The sequence below is a fragment of the Equus asinus genome, chromosome X (genome assembly GCF_041296235.1).
Source record: "Equus asinus isolate D_3611 breed Donkey chromosome X, EquAss-T2T_v2, whole genome shotgun sequence".
Lineage (NCBI taxonomy): Eukaryota > Metazoa > Chordata > Mammalia > Perissodactyla > Equidae > Equus > Equus asinus.
The window spans coordinates 50,177,143-50,199,050 of record NC_091820.1 but is presented as its reverse complement, the minus strand read 5'-3'; the positions used below and the strand labels follow the sequence as shown (position 1 = coordinate 50,199,050).

At 40.2% G+C, this 21,908-nt stretch overlaps 1 protein-coding gene across 3 annotated transcripts in view; it reads left to right on the top strand.

Moving 5' to 3' along the window:
• Positions 1-21,908, top strand: part of ARHGEF9 (Cdc42 guanine nucleotide exchange factor 9) — a 332,248-nt gene that overhangs the window by 5,901 nt on the left and 304,439 nt on the right. The gene's annotated exons all lie outside the window — the stretch shown is intronic.

Genomic DNA, 21,908 nt, shown 5'->3' with positions numbered 1-21,908 from the left:
TTGCCCATTTGTGGCTTATTTGCATTTGGCCTACGAATCTGTGAGAGCTCTTCATTTTTTAATATATCTTTATGCAGTGGTGATATTGCAGAGCTCGTAATATTTTTTCCAAAACATTATTATTGCTAACTGAAAATTGCTCCCTTTCAACCCCTCACCTCATCTCCTACCTCAGGCTCTCATTATTTCTCCTGGACAGTGACCAATGATCTTTAAAAAAACAATCTGATGATCTCACTTCCTCACTTAAAACAAATCTGGGGGTGTCAACAGTCCAACTTACAGAATATAGTCCAAACTCTTTAGTCTTAAGTCTAACTCTATCTGACAACAAAATGCCTTTCTGTTACTATTCCTTCTACTCTAGTTTAAAACTCCTGAATGCCAGCCAAATTTGGCAACTTTCTTTTCTTCATGCACACACCAAATTTTTCCTCAGGCTTTCTATCTAAAATGTTCTTCCCTCCTTCCATTTCCACATGGCCAAATTTTGATCATCCTTTAAGGCCTAGATCAAATGCCCCATCTACACGGACGTCCCAGATTCTGCTCCTTCAAAACGGGTATACTTTAGAGCAGGTGTACACTCTTCTCTGAAATTTCTACCCTCCCTCCCTCTCTCTCTCTGTCTCTCTCTCTCTCTCTCTCTCTCTCTCGCCCTTTCCTTTCCTCCTCCCTCTTGGGTTCTTGCTCTCACACAGGTGAACTAGTTATCACTGTCTACTTAGTTACATGCATGTGTGTATTATGTTTCTGTTTTTCATCCCTCTAAGGGCCTTAAGCATTAGGTACTCAGAAAATGAAGAAATAGATGAATTTAGCCTGGAAATTAGCACAGACCCATGTACCTAAAGAATGGATTTTCCATATCTGCCTTGAAATCCCTGGTTTATCTGAAGATCTCAGGGTACAGTGCAATAGAGGCAGAGGGAAGGGTGGAACAACCTGGGATGTGTTTAGTGCCGACAGACATGATTTCTCTGAGATACGTGATATAAAGAGCATCACTTAGTGAGGTAGGCATGGAAGGGGGCTATGGGTGGAACCTACAGAGCTATTGCTGTGCTATTGGTGCTTTGGGTGCTGCTGATTTGCCAGTCATTCTGAGTGTAATGTGAGTGAACCCACATTGTTATGTCACCTTGGACAATTTGCTCCTGCACTTTGAGCTTCAAGTTCTCATTGGTCAAACAATGGGAAAATAATACTGATCTTGCCACAGGAAGGAGCAAATTAGATGATCTGTGGGAACACACAGTTTAAAAAGAACTAAAATGCTACATAAGCATGAAGTATTTCTGATTATAATAATGCTTTCTGAGAAGTCAGGAGACCTGAGTTCCAGGCATGACTTTGGAAAAGTAGCTTGTTCTCTCTTGGCCTTGATTTGCGGTCTGTAACACTGGATTGGACTAGATTTGTGATTTTCAAAAGCACATCTTCCATGGAAGCCCAGTATGCTCCTGGTGGAACTTCTTAGGCTCTGAGATCATCTTCTGGGCTGGTACCCAAGAGATGGTCTAGACTAGCTAAATAATCTCCAAAGGTCTTTCTAGTTCTGACATTCTTATGAGTCTGTCTCTCCAGGTAGCCCTACCACCACCACTCTTTTCTAGGCAAAAAGCAGGATAGATGCACAAAACATGGCTTTTACATCCTTCTCACCTATTCCTAGGCGTTCTGTCATACTTCTCTCCCAACACTTGTGCTCTTTGCACTTTTCAGCCAGGTTCTGTGACCTGCCTCTCCAGACTGGCTATTTTTGGAGCTTGTTCTCAGACACCAAGGCCATTGTTAATGCACACAATCTAACCTCTCTCCCTTAGCAATCCCAGTTGAGGGCTGTGGGGGCAGGGACCAATGGGGGAAGGAAGGAAGGAAGGAAGGCAGGAAGGCACAGCCCGAGTTCCCACAGTCCTTTATGGAAGCCCCCCTGGGCCGTGGCTTTCTGGGTTTTGAGTGGGAAGAGCAGTGTCAGTGGCTCAAGTGGATCATAGGGGTTCACTACACATTCCTTGAGTTTGATTGTCAGGGCTTACAGCTAGGTTACAGTTGCTATCTGAAGTCACTCCTGGCTTTTTGGACCCATGAGCAGATGGTGCCAGTCCTTGCCTAGTACCTGAAGCTAGCCTTCAAAGCATCCTTATAAATTAGCCTCTCTCTCCCATTTCTTCATACCTTTATTAGGGCAACTGAATCATAGAAAACCTAATTAAAGACCACACTCAAGTAAAATGTAACTGAGCTCAAGAAAGCCTTATTAAGGATCATATGAAAATAAAATAACACAGTTTAGTCCATTTCAGAAAGAATTTTCCCTGGTTTAAAAAAGAACAGGGAGGGGAAAATGTATTCAACAGATTGAAATTCTCCCCAGGTATACGTCAGTCCACGTGATGGCCAATTAAAGGCTGAGGAAAGAAACAGAGGGGAGGAAAGGCAGACAGAGAGAGATGGGGTGAGGGGAGGTAGGATGAAAATCGATGAGTGACACAGGCACTCACGAAAGGAAAAATTATGAAGTTTTTAAATTGCTCTTTATCCTTGAGCTTTTAGAACTCCCCTCTGAATGTGAAGGAAATTATTTATAATAGCTCATCAGAGGCAGTGATCAGAGCACCATTACCCCAGACTGTCTCTGGTCTCCCAGAAGTAAGTCCCCTCCAACAAGCCATTTGTTCCCTTCCTCCTTGCTTCCCTAATTCTCCAACCTGCTTGTTGCTGTCTCAGTGCTTTCATAACTACCATTCTGCAAGCTAGACTGGGGTTCACGGGGTCGGGGACTGACTGGGCTGTTGGAAAATGAAGAGGGATAGGGAAGGTTAGATTCTCAGGCTGAGAACCTTGAAGCCAGAGGTAGGAGAGCTTGTATAGTCAGTCCTTTGCTCTTCGTGGGCCTGGGGATGGGAGGTTTTTGGGAGCTGCGGGTTGGAGGACAAGAGAATGTAGGCTACAGAGCCTGGGTCATGATAATTGTCAAAGTCAGATAATCCTGAAGACGAGTTTTAGCCAAGAGTCTCTGTCATTTTTTTCCCAGTCCCAAACCAGTGGCAAAAGCACATTTGCCTTTCCTGCTTTTCCCATTTTTACTCCTGTGGAGCCGACTGAGGAAGAGCCAGGAGGCCAAGGCTTGAGACTGGGGTGAGGTGAAGAAAGAGCCAGCTGGGGTTTCAGAGGAGAGTTGGCCAGCCAGAACAAAGGGAATAAAAGAGTTTCTGGAGCAGAACAGGGGCTGGTGCACAGAAGCTACCTGCCCATCTGTCTTGGCTTCTGGCAGAATCCTGAACAGGAAAAGAGGCTGTTCTCATATGATTCTCCAGGCCAGTAAGACAGGTGTCTGGCACGCTCTCAGCCTGCAAGAGAAGGCAAAGGACTGATGGGAAAGCATTGGGTTCTGTGGCCTTGGGTCTCTGCTCCTCCTACTACTCAGCCCTGATGGCCTGGTCTTTTATTCTTCTTGTTTTTACTGGTTTGGAAGGCAACAGGCCTCATCTGAGTCCTGAGAGTCTGACTCCAGGAAATAGGTGGTGGAGATGGGTGAGTGTGGGGCATAGTGCCCAGCTCTAGGGTCTTCTAACTGCCCACTGCCTTTGTTCCATCCCTCTGCCCTCTACTCCCAAGTGCCCCAGTTCCACAGTTCCCTATCTTTACTCTCTTCTCTTACCTTCTGCCCCTCCCCTCAATTAAAGCTCCCTTTTTGCATGCCGTCTGATCTGAGTTAGATTTTAGGGAAAGTTCTGTGATTGATTCACACTAAGGTATACCACCCCGCACCCCCCAGCCCCTCAGGTTCTAGCAGCACAGTTCTTCCCCTCCAACAGCAAAGTTTGGCTCTCATTGGTGGACTTTTGTGGCTTCTGGCCTCCATTCTCACTTCACAGATAGGGAATAAATAGAGCAGGTCTTTCTCATCCTCTGTAAACCAGGATAATAGCAACTACCTCATCAGCTTATTATGAGGATTAAACGAGTTAATGCAGTAAAGCACTTGAAACAAGGCCTCACACATAGTAAGCCCACAATAAATATTAACTATTATTAATTCTGTCAGGGAAGAGGCAGTGTGGTAGTGTGAAAGGAGCATTGGACTAGGAGTCAAAAGTGTTGGGTTCTAGTACTGGCTATTCCACTGTCTTGCTCTGTCTCCATAGACAGGCCCCTGAATTCTCTGGGCTTTGGTTTCCCTCTCTGTGCCATGAGGATGGGACCAAGTGATCTCTAAGGGCGCTAAAAGCTCTGTCATTCCTAGTTATAGAATTCTAATCTCCCAAGGACAGCAGATACTGGATCAAAAGAGTGGGATAAGAACAGGATGTGTAAAAGAATATATGTCTGGATGGCAAGCATTCCCCAGGGTAAGTGTTTATGCTGAGTGCTGACATTAGAGCTGGCCCTAGGCTATTATAACTTGAGGTGTAAGCCAGTAAGAGTTCTGGCTACAGGCCAAAGTCCTGCGGTAGCTCTGGAAGTCCTCTGTGTTTAGTTATACAAAGGTTTAAAAATCCTCAGATATAGGAAAATTCACAAGACTTCTCATGTTCTCCTATACTAAGAGTGTATGGGAGCTAGTGTCCAGAATGTAGTTCTGCTCTCTTCCTTCAGTCTTCATTCCTCCTGCCTGTCCTATGATCACTTGTCTCCTCATTCTGGACAAAGTAGGCCTGGCTATTCACTGTTCCCCATGGAGACACATTGGGTCATGTACGTGAAACACAGAGTGATTTTTCCCTGGGTTTGGATCTACTTCTCGCCTCTCATTACATTCTCCTTCCCAAGACTCTGGGGGGCTTTTTGCCTTCCTAGGCTTGGGAGGTGAGAGAGATCCCTAAACTAGTAATGAGACTAAGAGGAAGCGGAGAGTTTTGTTGAGCTTTGGTCTTGCCCCTTGGGAATGAATGAACCAGAATTTTCTCCTCTAATCTTTCCTTGCTTGTGGCTAGAACTTGGGGTGCCAGCTGCCTCTTGGCTGAGCCAAGAATGGCTGGATGAATGGTTACAGTCTGGGTTCATGAGATAACTCAGCTTAGAATCATAGAAAAAAAATTTTCCCACTATTGTCTTTAAAGAAAACTTCCTAAAATCATATGCATCAAAGTAATATATTTAAAACTAATAATAGTTATATAATATGTAATTTGTGCCAGATATTTTTCTTGTTGATATATATATAACTCATTCAATCCTCACAACAGCTTAGTTCAATCTCCTTATGAGGGAGCTGGCAGGCAGGTTTGGCCAGTCTGAAGTCTCTGTGGTGGAGAAGGGGCTGCTCAGCCTGAGCCCATGCCGCTCCCATGACAGAGTCCTGCAAATCCAAATGACCATGCAGCAGTGGGAATGAGCTATCTAGCCCCCTTCCCTTACCCAGAGATGGGGCTATGGAGGTTAAAAGTTGAGGTTGATATGGGGGAGAGTGTCGAGTGAAGAGAAGAACAGAGTGAGAAATACTCGGAATGACTTTCAGTCAGTCAGCATCTATTGAGGGCCAACTATGTGCTTAGCGTTGGACCAGGCCATGCTGTAGAGGGGAAGAGCAGCTATGAATTGGTAGAGAGAGGCTGTAGAGGAGGTCAGAGGGGCAAGGACCCCAACCCTGAGGTCTTTGCCTTCAAGACCTGCTCACTGCACTCCTGGAGCAGCAAACAATAATTAAGTTCTAACCTGTATGGTCTCAATATCCAGAATCTCAGAGAAAGGGGAAGCCACTTCTCACTAAGGTGGGCCAGTGCTGACCCTTGTAGGCTGTATGGAGAGGAGCTGAGATGACATTCCAGTCAGAGTTTGGGTGATTTATAGCTGAATTCTGAACAAATAATTATCCTCTCCTTCCTACTCCCAATCTGGAGCAGTTACTTCCTTTCTCTCCTCACACCTCCTACCCTCCCTCCTTGTCCCTTGATTAACACAGATGCTTCCAGCACTTGGAGATGCCTCTCTTGGGGTTGGGCAGCCCTGCACCTTTGTGAAATGGTCCATTTGTCCCTTGGTCAAGATATTCCACTACTCCAGACCATTTGATAGGGCAATTTTAGAGGTTGCTGCTGGGAGTGCAGTGCTGGACTAGGCCCCCCAAGTGGGAGGTGCAAATACCAATGAGGCAGGGCCCCTTTGCCTCAGTCTGGCAAGTAGGAGAATAAGACAAGTATGGAAATAACTATTAAAAACCTCTAGGGGGAAAAAGCTATAGACCCAGTGCTCTGGTGAAGTAAAGGAGGGAGAGCTTAATCAGGGAAGGCTTCATGAAGGAGGCGATATTCCAAAGTGGGTAAATTGGGCCTGAGTGGGAGAAAAGTGGGAGATGAAGTTAGATCAGTAGGGTGGAGGCAGATTAGGGAAGGCCATGAATGCTCAGTGAGGAACTTTATTTGATTCATAAGGCAACTGTATGAAGAGAAGATTGGAAGAGGAAGAATCAGGAGTCAGGGAAACCAGTAGGAAGCTATTACAACAATCCAGGTAAGCAAGGTTCTGGGTCTGAACCAGGGCAGCAGCAGTGGGACTGCAGAGACAGGGATGCATGGAAGATATATTTAGAAAGCATGATGAATCATTAGTTTTTGAGGATTGGTGTCCCACCTTCTTCTTCTTTTGCTTCCTGTGAAGGCAGAGGAAAGACATAATTTCCATAGCCAAGAAAGAAAGTCTAGAACAGATTTCTCAGTAGCACAGTCTGGATATTAAGGAATTGCTGTTAATTATGTTAGTTTTGATAATGGTATTGTGGCTATGTAGGGAGAAAATTCTTATTTCAATAGATGCATACTAAACATATAAGGTAAAATTTCATGATATTTGTAATTTAAAATACTTCAGAAAAAATTGGTGAAGGAAATACAGTAGAATGTTAATAATTATTAAATCTAGGTGATAGGTATGTGAGTGTTTATTATACTACTCTCTCTACTTTTTATATATTTGAGAGGTTTTTTTTTTACAATAAAAGGTAAAGAAAAAAGTGCAATCCAGGGACAGCCTGCATCAGAATCACTTGGGGAGCATATTACGCATGCAGATTCCACTCTCATGCTCAAACCCCTGGATCAAAATCTCAAGGATGGGCCCCAGAAATCTGCATGTGCATCAACTCCCTGGGGCTTCTGATGTCCACTCAAGTTTGAGAAGTGTTTGTCTACTATCTAGCCCAGGGACTGCTTGCTGTTCCTGTTTTTCTGTTGCCTCTTCCCCATTTTCATCAGTGGCAGTTCCCATACCTGCAGATTTTCAGAGGCTCAGAGCAGAGACAGGGCTACCTAAGGTTCTTTTGTTATACAAGAATAGGACCAGGAAGGTGATAACACATCCCCTGGGCTATAATGACCCATCTTAGAAGCTAATGATTGGACTTCTCCATGATTTTATCTCTGCCTTGCTGGAATGACAAGAGTAACATCCCTCCATCCCAAGGTCAAAAAACAAAACAAAACAAAACAAAACAAAAGCAAACAAAAACACTGCCTCTGGGATCAGAAAGAAGCTCAGCTCGAATCCCAGCTCTGCACTTTACCAGCTCAGTAGGCTAACTTCCCTGAGCCTCAATTTCTTCATCTGGAAAACTTGGGTACTAATGGTACCGATTTCACAGGGTTGACATGAGAATTAAATAAGGCAATGTACAGGAAATTGCCTGTAATTTAGGAGAGGCTCTATAAATGATGGTTATTTATTATTATTATTATTATTTTCTCATCTCAGAAATGGTATTTCTGCTTCTGAATGTCCTTCAACTGTTACCCTATCACATGGGTGCAGATAGACAGTGAATTTTATGGCACAAAGGATTCTTTACTTAGGTCCTATGAAAAATTTAACTCTTGTACAGCCAGAGGACTCTGAAGTGCTCTGTCCTAAACTCTCCTCCACAGCTGTCAGGATACTATTGATAAAGGCCCAGAAGAAGGGCATGAAAGTATTGAAAGAAACCTTGAGCCTGAAGTCTGAAACCTGGAGCCCTACTGCAGGCAGTCAATGATGGAACAGATTTAAGGTACAAAACATTTTATTGCATAGTTTCTCATAACTTCTGTCAAATGGAGGGAGGGGGAACGAGCACCCCAAGTTTTTTTGGAAATTAGAAGTCAGCTGGGATCAGATAAGACATTAAGCATGGAAAAAGCCTCCCAAAGCTCTGTGGAAGAAAAAATAAGGCCTTCTCTTCTTTGTAATGTGAAGCTGATCTACCATATAGGAAAAGGGACCCTAGTCAGAGGCCCAGAAACTTCTGTCCCGAGCAGAAGTCCAATCTGCGTTTGAGTTCTGGCTCTACCAATTCCCTGGCTGTGAGACTTTAAGAAAGTTCCTTTCCATCTCTGGACTTCAGTTTCCTCATCTACAAAGGAGTGTTAGTGAGTGGGACTCACTGAATTTGATGGCCTCCTGTGGCTCTGCTAGCCTATGAATGAAAGATTTTGTCTCCTCAGAAAGATTTCAGGCATTAGTGAACAGGCAAGGAGTAATTTCTGGCCCCTGGGCCCCTGAATCTATGTAAACCTAGTACCATTTCTAGCTCAGCCCCAGGTTTATAGCTGGTTTGAAGTAGACTCTTTAAAAAGGTAAAACTTCTTCATGGACATGCCAGACTGACTTTGTGCCCCTAGTCTTTCCTAGTCTTGGATCTACTTTTTAACTTCTGTGAGGAATCACCTATGAGCTGTAGGAAGTAACATAGAAGGACTGATCCCAACTGCAGGGGCCTTCTTCTTGCTAATTTGAATCCTTTTATAGAACTCAGTTGCATTCACTACATATTTTATGACATAGATTTTTTTATTGTGTTAAAATATCCATAACATGAAATTGACAAGTTAACAATTTTTAAGTGTATATAATTCAGAGGCATTAAGTATGTTCACAGTGTTGTGCAACTGTCACTAACATCTACTTCCAAAACTATTTAATCATCTTCAACATGATCTCTGTACCAGTTAAACAATAACTCCTCCTTCCTGTCCTCCCCCCATCCCCTGGAAACCTCTAGTCTACCTTCTGTCTTTACAAATTTGCCTATTTGAGGTACCTCACATAAGTAGAATCGTATGATATGTGTCCTGTGTCTGATTTATTTTACTTAATGTAATGTTTTCAAGGTTCATCCATGTTGTACCATGTAGCCGAATTTCATTTCTTTTTAAGACTGAATAATATTCCATTGTGTGGATATACTACCTTTATTTATCCATTCATCTCTTGATGGACATTTAGATTGTTTTTCCACCTTTTGGCTATTATGAACAATCCTGCTATACACATTCATGTACAAGTATCTGTTTGAGTCCCTGCTTTCAATTCTTTTGAGTAAATACTTACATCATATGGCAGTTCTATGTTTAACTTTTTGAGGAACCACCAAACTGTTTGCCACAGCAGCTGTATCATGTTACATTTCCACCAGCAATGCATGAGGGTTCTACTTTCTCAACATCCTCACCAACAGTTATTATTTTGTTGTTTTTTTCTTTTTAATTTTAGCTATCCTATTGGGTGAGAAGTGTTATCTCATTGTGGTTTTGATTTTTATTTCCCTAATAACTGGTGATGTTAAGCATCTTCATGTGCTTGGTGACCATTTATATATATTTTTTGGAAAAATGTCTATTCAAGTCCTTCAATCATTTTCAAATTGGTGGTGGTGGTTGTTGAGTTGTAGGAGCTCTGGATATATATTCTGGATATTAATTCCTTATCAGATATACGATTTGCAAATATTTCCTCCCATTCTGTGCATTATCTTGTCACTCTCTTATTAATGTACTTTTATGCACAAAAGGTTTTCATTTTGATGAACTCCAATTAACCTATTCTTTTTCTTTTGTTCCCTGTGCTTTTGGTGTCATATCCAAGAAATACTTGCCAAATCCAATGTCTTGAAGACTTTCCCGATGTCTTTTTTCTAAGACTTTTGTAATTTTGGCTTTTACTTTTAGGTCTTTGACCTGTTTCAACAAACTTTGTATATGGTGTAAGGTAAGGGGGTAACTTCATTCTTTTGCTTGTGGACATCCAGTTTTCCCAGCACCATTGGTTGAAAAAACTGTTCTTTCCGCCAATTAATAGTGTTGGTACCTTTGTTGAAAATCAATTGACTATATATGCAAGGGTTTGTTTCTGGGCTCTCTATTCTATTCTATTGTCTGTCTTTATGCCGATACCACATTGTTTTGATTACTGTAGCTTTGTAATAAGTTTTGAAATCAGGAAGTTAGAGTTTTCCCACTTTGTTCTTTTTCAAGATTGTTTTGGCTATTCAGAGTCCCTTAAAATTCCACATGAAGTTTAGGATAGCTATTTCTCTTTCTTCCAAAAAATTCCATTGAGATTTTCATAGGGTTACATTGAATCTGTAGTTTCGGTTGGGTAGTCTTATCATCTCAATGATAATAAGTCTTCCAATCCATGAACACATGATTTCCCAATTTATTTATGTCTTCTTTAATTTCTTTTAGCAATGTTTCATAGTTTTCAGTGGTCAAGTCATTTACTTCCCTGATTAAATTTATTTCTAAGTATTTTATTCTTTTTGATGCTATTGTAAATGGAATTTTTTTCTTAATTTCCTTTTTGGATGGCTCATTGTAAGTGGATAGAAATGCAACTGATTTTTTTTTTAAAGATTTTATTTTTTTCCTTTTTCTCCCCAAAGCCCCCCAGTACATAGTTGTATATTCTTCGTTGTGGGTCCTTCTAGTTGTGGCATGTGGGACGCCGCCTCAGCATGGTCTGATGAGCAGTGCCATGTCCATGCCCAGGATTCGAACCAATGAAACACTGGGCCACCTGCAGCGGAGCGCACAAACTTAACCACTCGGCCACGGGGCCAGCCCCAAAATGCAACTGATTTTTGTGTGTTGCTTTTGTATCCTTCAACTTTGCTGAATTCTTTTATTATCTCTGGAAGTTTTTTTGTGGCATCTTTAGGGTTTTATACATATAAGATCATGTCATCTTCAAACAAAGATAATTTTACTTTATTTCTGATTTGGATGCTTTTTATTTCTTTTTCCTGCCTAATTGCTTTGGCTGGAACTTCTAAAACTGTGTTGAATAGAAGTGATGAAAGTGATTATCCTTGTTTTGTTCCGCATCTTAGAAGAAAAGTTTTCAGTCTTTCACCATTATGTATGTTGTTAACTCTGGGTTGTTTGTATATGGCCTTTATCAGGTAGAGAAAGTTTCCTTCTATTACTAGTGTATTAAGTATTTTTTATCATGAAAGAATGCTGAAGTTTGTCAGATGTTTTTTTGACATCAATTCAGATGATTATGTGTTTTTTCCTCTTCATTCTATTAATGTGGTATTACACTGAGTGATTTTCAAATGTTGAAACATTATTGCATTCCCAAAATAAATTGCACTTGGTCATGAACTATAATCCTTTTAACATGCTGCTAATTTGATGTGCTAGTATTTTGTTGAGAGTTTTTGCGTCAATGTTCATAAGGGATATTTTTCTCTGCAGTTTTCTTGAAGTTTCTTTGTCTGGCTTTGGTATTAGGGTAATGCTGGCCTATAAAATGAATTAGGAAGTGTTCCTTCTTCAATTTTTTGCAAGAATTTGAGAAAAATTGGTATTAATTCTTTAAATGTTTAGTAGAATTCGCCAGTGAATTCATAAGTGAAGCCATTTAATTTAAGGCTTTTTTGGGTAGGGGAGGTTTTTGATTATTGATTCAATCTCCTTATTAGTTATAGGTCTGTTGAGATTTTCTATTTCTTTTTGAGTCAGTTTAGGTAATTTGTGCTTTTCTAGGAATTTGTCTATTTCACCTAGTTTATCCAATCTGTTGGTATACCAGTTTTCATAGTATTCTCTGGTAATCCATGAGGTCTGTAAAATTGGTAATAATGTTCCCAATTTCATTTCTGATTTTTGTAACAAATTTCTCTCCTATTTTTCTTAGTCAATCTAGCTAAAGATTTGTCAATTTTGTTAATATTTTCAAAGGAACAACTTTGGTTTCATTGATTTTCTTTGTTGCTCTAGTCTCTCTTTTATCTCTGTTCTAGTCTTCGTTATTTCCTTTCTCTTGCTAGCTTTGGGTTTATTTTGTTCTCTTTTTTCTAGTTCTTTTAGGTATAAAGTTAGATTATTGATTTGAGATCTTTCTTCTTTTTTAACATATACATTTACAACTATAAATTTCCCTATTAGTACTTTTATTGCATCTCATAAATTTTGGTATGTTATGTTTTCATTTTCATTTGTCTCAAGGTATTTCCTAGTTTCCCCTTTGACCCATTGGTTGTTTAAGAGTTCGTTGTTTAATTTCTACATCTTTGTGAATTTTCCTGTTTTCCTTCTGTTATTGTTTTCTAGTTTCATTCTATTGTGGTCAGAAAAGATGATTTGTATGGTTTCAATCTTTTTAAACCATTTTAAGATTTGTTTTGTGCCCTAATATAATGTCTATCCTGGAGAATGTCCCATGTGCACTTGAGAAAAATATGTATTCTGCTCTCATTGGTGGAGTATTGTCTATATGTCTATTATGTCAAATTGATTTATACTGTTGTTGAAGTCCTCTATTTCCTTATTGATCTTCTGTCTGGTTGTTCTATCCATTATTAAAAGTGAAGTATTGAAGTCTCCAACTATTAATGTAAAACTATTATTTTTTTCTTTCAATTCTGTTAATGATTGCTTCATATATTTTTGGGGCTGTAATGTTTGGCACATATATATTTATAATTATTATATCATCTTGGGGAATTGACCACTTTATCAATATGTAATGTTCTTCTTAGTCTCTTGTAACAGCTCTTCACTTAAAGTCTCTATTAGACAGCTTGTACAACATAACAAAATACCACAGACTGGTGACTTAAAGAAGAAAAATTAATTTTCTCACAGTTCTGGAAGCTAAAAGTCCAAAGTCAAGATGCCATCAGTGTTGGTTTCTGGCAAGAACTCTCTTCCTGGCTTGTAGATGGCTACTTTTGCAGAGTGTTCTCCATGGTCTTTCCTCTGTGTTCATGTGAAGAGAGAGGTCTCATAAGGACACTAGTCTTGCTGGCTTAAGGTTTCACCCTAAGACCTCACTTAACCTTTATTATTTTGTTACAGGCCTTATTTCTAAATATTGGGGATTAGAGTTTCTACACATGAATTTGGGGAGGGCACAATTCAGTCCATAACAAAGTAGATTTTGTCTCATATTAGTGTAGCCACACCATCTCTGTTTTGGTAACTATCTGGATGGAATATTTTTCACCATTCTTTTACTTTCAACCTATTCGTCTTTAAATCTAAAGTGATTTTCTTTTAGACAGCATAGAGTTGTGCCATGTTTTTAAATCCATTCTGCCAATCTCTGCATTTGATTAGATAATTTAATCCATTTATATTTAATGTAATTACTGAAAAGGAAGGATTTACTTCGGCCATTTGCTATTTGTTTTCTGATTTTCTTATAGCTTTTTTGCCCATCGTTGTCTCCATTACTGTCTTCTTTTGTGTTTAATTGATTTTTATAGTGACATGTTTTGATTCCCTTTTCATTTCCTTTTGTGTATTCTATAAATATTTTCTTTGTGATTACTGAGGATTACATATAACATCCTAAAGTTATAACAGTCTAATATGAATTGATACTAACTTATCTTCAATCACATGCAAAAACTCTACTTCTATACAGCTCTGTCCCCTTTATGCTATTGATGTTACAAATTGTATCTTTATAAGTATGTGCCTAATAACATAGATTTAAAACTATTTTATGCTATTTTGTTTTAAATCCTATATAAAATATAAGATAGAGTTAAAATCCAAAGTTACAACAATATTGGCTTTTATGTTTGCCCATATATTTACCTTTATCAGAGATCTTTATACCTTCATATGGCTTTGAGTTACTACTGTTTAGTGTCCTTTCATGTCAACCTAAAGGATTCCCTTTAGAATTTCTTGTAGGGTAAGTCTAGTGGTAATGTACTCCTTCAGCTTTTGTTTATCTGAGAATGCCTTAATTTCTTCCTCATTTTTGAAGGGCATTTTTCTGGAAATAGAATTCTTGTTTGACGGTTTTTTTCTTTCAGCACTTTGAATATATCAACCCATTACATTCTGGCCTCCAAGGTTTTTGCTGAGAAATTGGTTGATAATTGTATTGAGGATCACTTGTTAAAGGAAAATTGCTTCTCTTTTGCTACTTTCAAGATTCTCTCTTTGTCTTGGCTTTCAACAATCTCTTTGTGGGTCTCTGGGTTTATCCTATGTGGCATTGTTGAGCTTCTTGGTTTTGTAGATTCATGTTTTTCATGAAATTTTGGATGCCTTTATCCATTAGTTCTTCAAATATTCTTTCTGCTCCTTTCTCTCTTCTCCTTCTTAGATTCAAGTAATGCATATGTTGGCTTGCTTTATGGTGTCCCACAAGTCCTTTAGTCTGTGTTTGCTTTTCTTCATTTGATTTTCTTTCTGCCCCGCAGATTTGATTATTTCTATTATCGTATCTTCATGTTTGCTGATTCTTTCTGTGCAAACTTGTCATTGAATCCCTTTAGTGAACTTTTAATTTCAGTTATTGTACTTTTCAGCTTCAGAAATTCTATTTGATTTCTTTTTATAATTTTTATCTATTTGTTGATATTATTTTGTTCATATATTATGTTCCTGATTTCCGTCAGTTCTTTGTCCATGTTTTCTGTTAGCTGTTTGAGCATGTTTAAGACAGTTGTTTAAAGTCTTTGTCTATCAAGTCTGATGTCTGGGCTTCCTCAGGGATGGTTTCTCTCAAATTACTTTGTTCCTCTGATTGAACTATGTTTTCCTGTTTGTTTGTATGCCTTGTGAATTTTTTGTTGGAAATTTGGTCTATTAGGACTATTAGAATGTGGTAAATCTGGAAATCAGATTCTCCTCTTTTCCCAGCGTTTCCTTTTTTGTTTTTGCTTCTTGAAAGTTATAGTAGTCCATTTATTTTGAGACTTTTCCACATTATTTTTGCAAAGATTATTCCTTGTTATGTGTGATTAACGAGATCTCTGTTTCTATAGGTCGTGTTCGGCTAATGTTTTGACAGAGATTTACCTCAGCACCAGGAGCTGAAGAAAATAACCCCCTCCCACTGAAAGAAAAAAACGAGAACAATCACATCTCCCAGTTTTTGCAGATTGGCTCTCTGCTGGGGCACTCCTGCATGCTTAGCTAGGCTTGCTCTGAGCCTAGGGATCAGCCCAAAGTGAAAGGTGAAAGCTTAGGGTCTTCTTAGGACTTTTCTGAGCATTCATCTTGCCTGGGAATGTGCATGGCTTTCTAAATTCCCCAATATACATGGCTGCTTTTCAAAGTCCTAGTTTCCCACAGAGTATTTATCATCCTAGCTTCTTATCTGGGCCCTAAAAGGTCTTTTGTATGTCTACACTCATAATCTATTGCCCCAAATGTCTGTGGGTTTGTCATTGCCTTGTACACTTTGCAATCAGTGCCTGCTGATTTTGCTGTGTGCATTCTGAGTTATGCAAAACAGGGACATGTGCCTTGCCTTAGTCTTCAGGTATCCCCCTGGACAGATCAGAGCAGATATACATAATAATTTGCAAATAAGATTGGCTCTGCTCATTCCAGTTCAAGGGAAAGAACTGGGAATTGGGCTGCAACCTGCTCAAGACTATAGGCGATACTTTGTGGAAGATGGGGTGGGACATGGGTGAGTAAAATTGTCACAAAACTTTCTCACCATTTTGAAGATGACTTTTTCTTGATCGGGAGTTGCTTGGTTGCTGTAAATCTTTGACTGTTTTCCTGAGCTCCAGCAAAATTGGTTCAGGCAATTCTTTGTTTCCTCAATATTTCCTTAGATGAATGAGAGCTTGGAGCTTCTTTACTCACCATTTGTTGTTCTCACCTCTCCATTCAACATACTTTTATTGCAAGTACAGTTGGCAGTGTGCCCTAACTTCTGTACTTTTTGTAACCTCTGTTCAGTTGATCTCTTGAGAAGACAGGTAAAATTTGAAGAAATTCTGTTGTCTTGGGCACATCTGTTCTCTGGGCCTCATTCTTCTCATGTGTAAAAACAGATGATGGAGAAGTGGAAGATCTTGGTGAGGTGGTGTTAAAGGGCCTTTTCAGTTTTGAAGGTGTCTATTCCTGTGATTCTCTTACCCCAGCTCTGTGACCCTATCCCAGCCAATCTTGAGGTTCCATTCTAACCCTCAGACTAGGCTGGGAGGCCTCTAGGCATGACAAGATTAGCCCAGTGGTATCTCACAGCCTTTCCAGTTTGGGAGTAGAGAGGTGGAGCTGAAGTTAGGAATAAGGTAGGAACAACAGAACATTTTATTCTTAAATGACTTGGCTATATGTTTGCTGTGTGAAAGAAACCCATTTTGTTGGGCCTTTATTAATCTTTTTTTAAAACTTTGGATACACTGCCTCTGGAAGCCTACTGAGAATGGTGGTGTTTATATTCATTTAAAAGAAGTCAGTCAAAAATACCTCTTGTTCTCCTAAGTATAACTTTCTATGGATCCTCAAGCAAGGCATTGAGGGGGGCCTACTCTGGAGCTTAGCCTCAATTTCCATATCTGTAAAACAGATATGGGGCTATAGAATTGGGACTCTCTAAAAGCCTTTGAGCTTTGACTTCGCAGAGTTTGAAGATTATTTCTGCACTGTTTTAAGCCCAGAGATAAATGAAACCAGAAAGTAAATGTGGGAGGCAGATATAGGAACAAATGTCAAGTGGATCTTACTTCCTGTGGTTGTGCTTTCCCTCTCCACAGTACTGGGTATCTTGGTGGTCTTTCTCTGGGCCTTTGGCATCACACACATACTTCCAACGACAGGTCATGGTGATGCTCAGCAGGGCAGGAATTGGACTGTTATGAAAAAAAAAAAGCACATCAGAGTAAGAGTTTTATCCTAACTCTGTGACTTCTCATTTATGTGTCCTTGAGCAAATGGCTTTATTTTTCTGGGCCTCTGTTTTCTTATCTGTATCTTGGACTTACTACTTTCTCTCTTGTATCCCTCTATAGCATGTTATGATGGAACATTTTAAAAAGATTATGAAGAAATAGGCATAAAGCACTGCATAAAAGGGAGAGAGTTCCAGGTCTGTAGAGTCAGCTTTGTGCTTCAACTGGCTGCTGGGTCAGAGGAGCAAGGAGTTGAAAGCTAAGCTGCAGAAAAAACAAATGACACTAAGGACCAAAAAAGGAGCTGTCAGTGGGGTGGGGGGGCGATGTTTCATTAGACCCTGAGAATATCAGCTCTGAAAGAGCCCTTACATACTGAGAATTCTACTCCTCATTGTGCAGATGAGGAAAGTGAGCCTAGAGAGGGGAAGGATGTGCTGAATGTCCCAGTGGGAGTCAGGGTCTCTAGGCTGCCAGGCTATTTATCTTTCTAGTGCATCACAGCTCAGGCTCCCCACTAAAGGTAACACTCTGATGTACTGGAAAGATCAATGGCCTGTCATCTCAGAAGGAAAGTGATTAGCTCAAGGTCACACAGCTAATAAATCACCAAGCCTTGAGTAGAATCTAGTACAATCTGTCTCTCAGCCTTGTGCCTTTGACAGTTAGAAGCAACCAAGGGTCCTGAAGGATGGGTGGGATTTGGGTAGAGGTGATAGAGGAAGGAGAGTACGCTAGGCTGAGGAGCCTGGCCAACCTGAACCAAAGTTGTGGAGCTAGAAAATCAAGGAGGGCATATTGGAGGGGCTGGCTGGAATGAAAGGTCTGTATCAAGGAACAGGATCAGACTGTGCCAACCTTTTTGTTCTTGAAAGTCTAACAGGAAGGAAAGGTGAATGACTTTCCAAGAGTCAATCTGAGGGCTGGCATGAGAGCTCAGTCACCTGACATTTTCGCTTCTAGAGTGTCTGGAGCCTATGTCTGGCTGGAGTGTCTGGCTCTATGACTGTGTAAGCCAGCAGCCTGTAGTTCCAGACATATCCATCAGATGGCAATGCCGTGTTATTCTGAAATGCTGTTAGTCAAGGGGCTTGGAGAAGAGGGCTAGTGGGGTGGAGCTGATGGTTCAACCCTGCCTTAGTTCTCAAGTAGATTCTTCATTTTGAGTTCAAAGAGCCCCCTCTTCAACCCAGTCTCCTCAAAGTTCACTCCAATTTTCCCTCCTATAAAAAGTTCCAAGTTATTCTGATCTGCCATTTTTTTCCTGTATGGTCCTTCACTCCTATTCTTTAACATTTTGTGTCCAGCTATCTGTGAACCTGCTTGTTTATCATGCTACTATCACTAATTATATCCATCTCTCACCCCCTTTCTCATTACTTAGATCTCTTTATCTCCTCTCTCACAATGCTCAGGCTATGGGTTTCCAATTAATGGAGTCACCTCTTACCTCTATGTAGAAGATGCGCACATATATTCATTCCAGAATCTTTCCTTGAGGGCCTACTTGCAGGCCAAGTTTGCTAAGTACGAAATGGTTACTGTCTTCACAAGGACCTCGAGGTATAGTGGAGTGTGGAAGTAGATATATACACAAGCCCCATACAGTAGAAGGGAAAATAGGAGAGTGGTATGAATAAAGCACGTGTAGGGGCCCCAAGGGTTAATTAACATTGACTGGGGAGATCAGAATTGGAAATATACATTGAAGAAGGGGTAGATTTGAACAAATGTGGGAGAGGAGGGTGAAAAGCTAAGCAGTGAAGGGAACAGGGACATCAGGTCCTGGTTTGCGAGTCGGGGGATTAGTGGAGGGAGTGAGGCTGGGGAGCCTCTGGCAAAATTGGTTAACAGTACCAACTGTGGAACCAGACTGCATGGGTTTGATCCTAGCTCTGACACCTGTTAGCAATTTCATGAGCCCTTCTGTGCCTCACTTGTAAAATGGGCAAAACTCCAAAATTTCTTATCCACAGTTCAAAAGATCCAAAAAGCTCTGAAAGCAATACATTAATTTGATTTTGAGCCTCCAGATTAATTTGATGTTAATATTTGAACTGACATGAGTCTATTTAGAGTCTATATCCCATTTAACTTGAATATTTTGTTGGGGAAGTGGGAGAATTCCCCATCCCTCCAGCTTTTCCTTAAGGTTTTTATGGCTGGTCAAATAATTAAAGACACAGGTTAGCAGGAGAAAATCAAACAAAGTTTAATAGCAGGTATACGTGGGAGAAACCCAGGAGTAACTGAGTAACTCAGCCATCTGGCCAAGGCTGCCTGTTTAAATATCTTCAGCTACAGACAAGGAGGATCTTGAGGATAGTGATCTGGGGCTTCAAAGAGGAGGAAGACATTTTACATAGAGAGGGATGCAAATGTTTGTTAAACAGGTTTTTTTGGGCCAAAAAAATGGATTTGTTGGTGTCCTTTTATCACACCTACTTTACATCATACTATAGCTATCATATTGTATGAGCTCCTTCCTGGAACAGACCTTCTATGTTAAATTCTTTTGGGCAGTTTGTGGGTGATGGGGAGGCTGGATACTCTTCCTGAGTCTTCTGAGCCTTTATTGTCTTTAGCTAGAAATAATCCGCATGCCAGAGTGGCACATCTTGGGGTGGCATGCCCTGAACCCCATCAGTTTATACAATACATATTGCTACAGAAATATTAATGTATTTGATTATGGAGTATTTCCCTAGATCTTACTGAAGGTGTTTTATAATATTTGGCATTTCACCTTCCAAATATCTGAAAAACTTTGAATTCTAAAACATATCTGGTTTCCACGATTTACATTAAGGGCGTGTGGACCTGAATCACCTACTTTATAGGGTTTTTATTATTTTTGATGATTAGATGAATTAATGTGTGTAAAGGAATTGGAACAGTGTTTGTTTCATAGTATAAACTCAAAATATGTTAATTCTTATTGTTTTTATTATAATTTTGGCCAGATTATACAGGGCTTTGACTGAAAATTTAGGGGATTTAGATTTTTATGTCTAGGGAGCTATTGAAAGTTTTTAAAGAAGGAGGTAATATGATCCCATTTTTATAAAAGTAATCCTGATGGTATTGTTAATGATTATTATTGGGGAGGTGGGGGTGGGGCTCAGACATGCAACAGGAAGAATAGTTGGAAGCATTTTGTAGTGATAATAGCAATGTAAATGAGAGATGATGAAGGTCTCAAGTAGGACAATGGCAGCAGGGATGAAGAGCAGGAGATGGCTTCAAGACCTACTTCTCATGTATAATATGCAAGATTTGGTGATGAGGAGAGTGAGAAAGAAGGGGCAGTAAATAACCAATGGAATTTTTAGCTTCAGGACAATGCTAATGGCACTGATAAAAATGAATTTGCTCTCATTACACTCCCCTTATTATACAATAGGGAAAAGGAAACCTGTTTCAATCCAAGACTTATTCAAGGGTACATGGCAAATTAAGAACAGAGATGGGCCTAAAACCTAGGCCTATCTATACTCTTACTATCTATACTCTCACTTCTTTACAATATGAAATCACTTCATATATTGGAAAAATCCTAGCCAAGTATGATGGTTCCTGTGTTGGTTCTGTAGCGGTGGTAATGACATGCCCTAGGCTCCCCATTTCATGTTCCTCTGCCTACTCGGTGCCCCTCTGACCCTCAAGAACCATCAGTCACTTCCTGACCCTTACTAAACAAGCATCAGAGTCCATTCATTAGTTCCTTTTTGTGGAAGATGCAAAGGTGCGCCTACCCTGGTACTCCTTGACACTTCTTCCCTCCCCCCCAGGAAATTTATATATATCTGAGTATATATATATGGATATATATATCCTTTCTCTCTTCCCTTAGCCTATCCTGAGGAAAGAATCATAATTCAGAATTCACCATTTTCTTCTCAGGGTGAAAGCCAGGTGGGAGACCTCTATCTGAGCTATTCTAAGGTTGCCATTTCACTGTTGAGAGAAAAGTCAAATCTCATGCAACAAAAGGCATTTGAGGTCTCATCAAACAGGTGAGGAAAGGATTTTTGGTGTGGAGGATTGAGGAGAGTAATTCCTAGGACTTGACACTTGACATTTTATCTCATGGAGACTGAAAGCTCCACTCTTGTATTGCCAGTTAGAAAGGCAATGGGCAGCTATTAAAGGTTTTTGAAGGGAGAAGTGATGTGATCCCATCTTTGTTTTTATCACAGTAACCCTGATGACTTGGGGAAAGGGAAAGGAAGTTCTCAATTCTCACTGGAGGACCTTGAGCAAATCATTTCATAACGATAATGGAATAATAATTTTAGGCCTATTCTCCTAAAACACCACAGATATTTATTGACTTTTGTCTTTGTAACTCCCTTGTGAGGTAGGGAGGGCCAATTGTTTTCCTTCTCTTCAACTTCTGAGGAAACAGAAACCTGGAGTAGTCGAGTGTCCAGCTAAGGAGTCCAACAGAAAACTGGGGGGCAGATTTGAGATTAGGCCTCAAGTCTCTCAACTTTTGGTCAGCCAAGCATTTTCAATGCCTCTAGATGCCAAAATGTCTCTGTGATTCAGCTCTCTCCATCCCTGGGGACTCAATAAATCAATAAGCTGAGGTAGAAGTGTCTCTAGATTCATGAGAGGAAGTCCTGGGGCTGATGTTGCCAGCCATTAGCTGACAAGAAATGGGCAGATGGCAATAGTTTCCTAGATGAGAAACAACACATTGAAAACTGTTTTGGCTTTAATCCCTTAAATGAGTTGTATTTCAGGGGTGCTTGGTTGAAAGGGACTGCCCTGGGTTCAGTCTATCTGGGATGTACCTGTCCTTCCTTGACTGCATGCTATGCTCCCTGAAGTCCTGGCTGTATGTACGTTGGAAGGCCTCTCTCCTTTCTTTCATTAACTCACCGAATATTGATTGCTTACTATGCAGTGCTGTTCTAGGGACTGGGGCTAGCACTTGTAGGGAAGGAAGACATTTCCTCTACCCACTCTAGGTCCTTCTGCTGGCCAGGCTACAAATTAAATTCACATGAGACAGAATAACAGGAGAAAATTAAACATGGCTTTATAA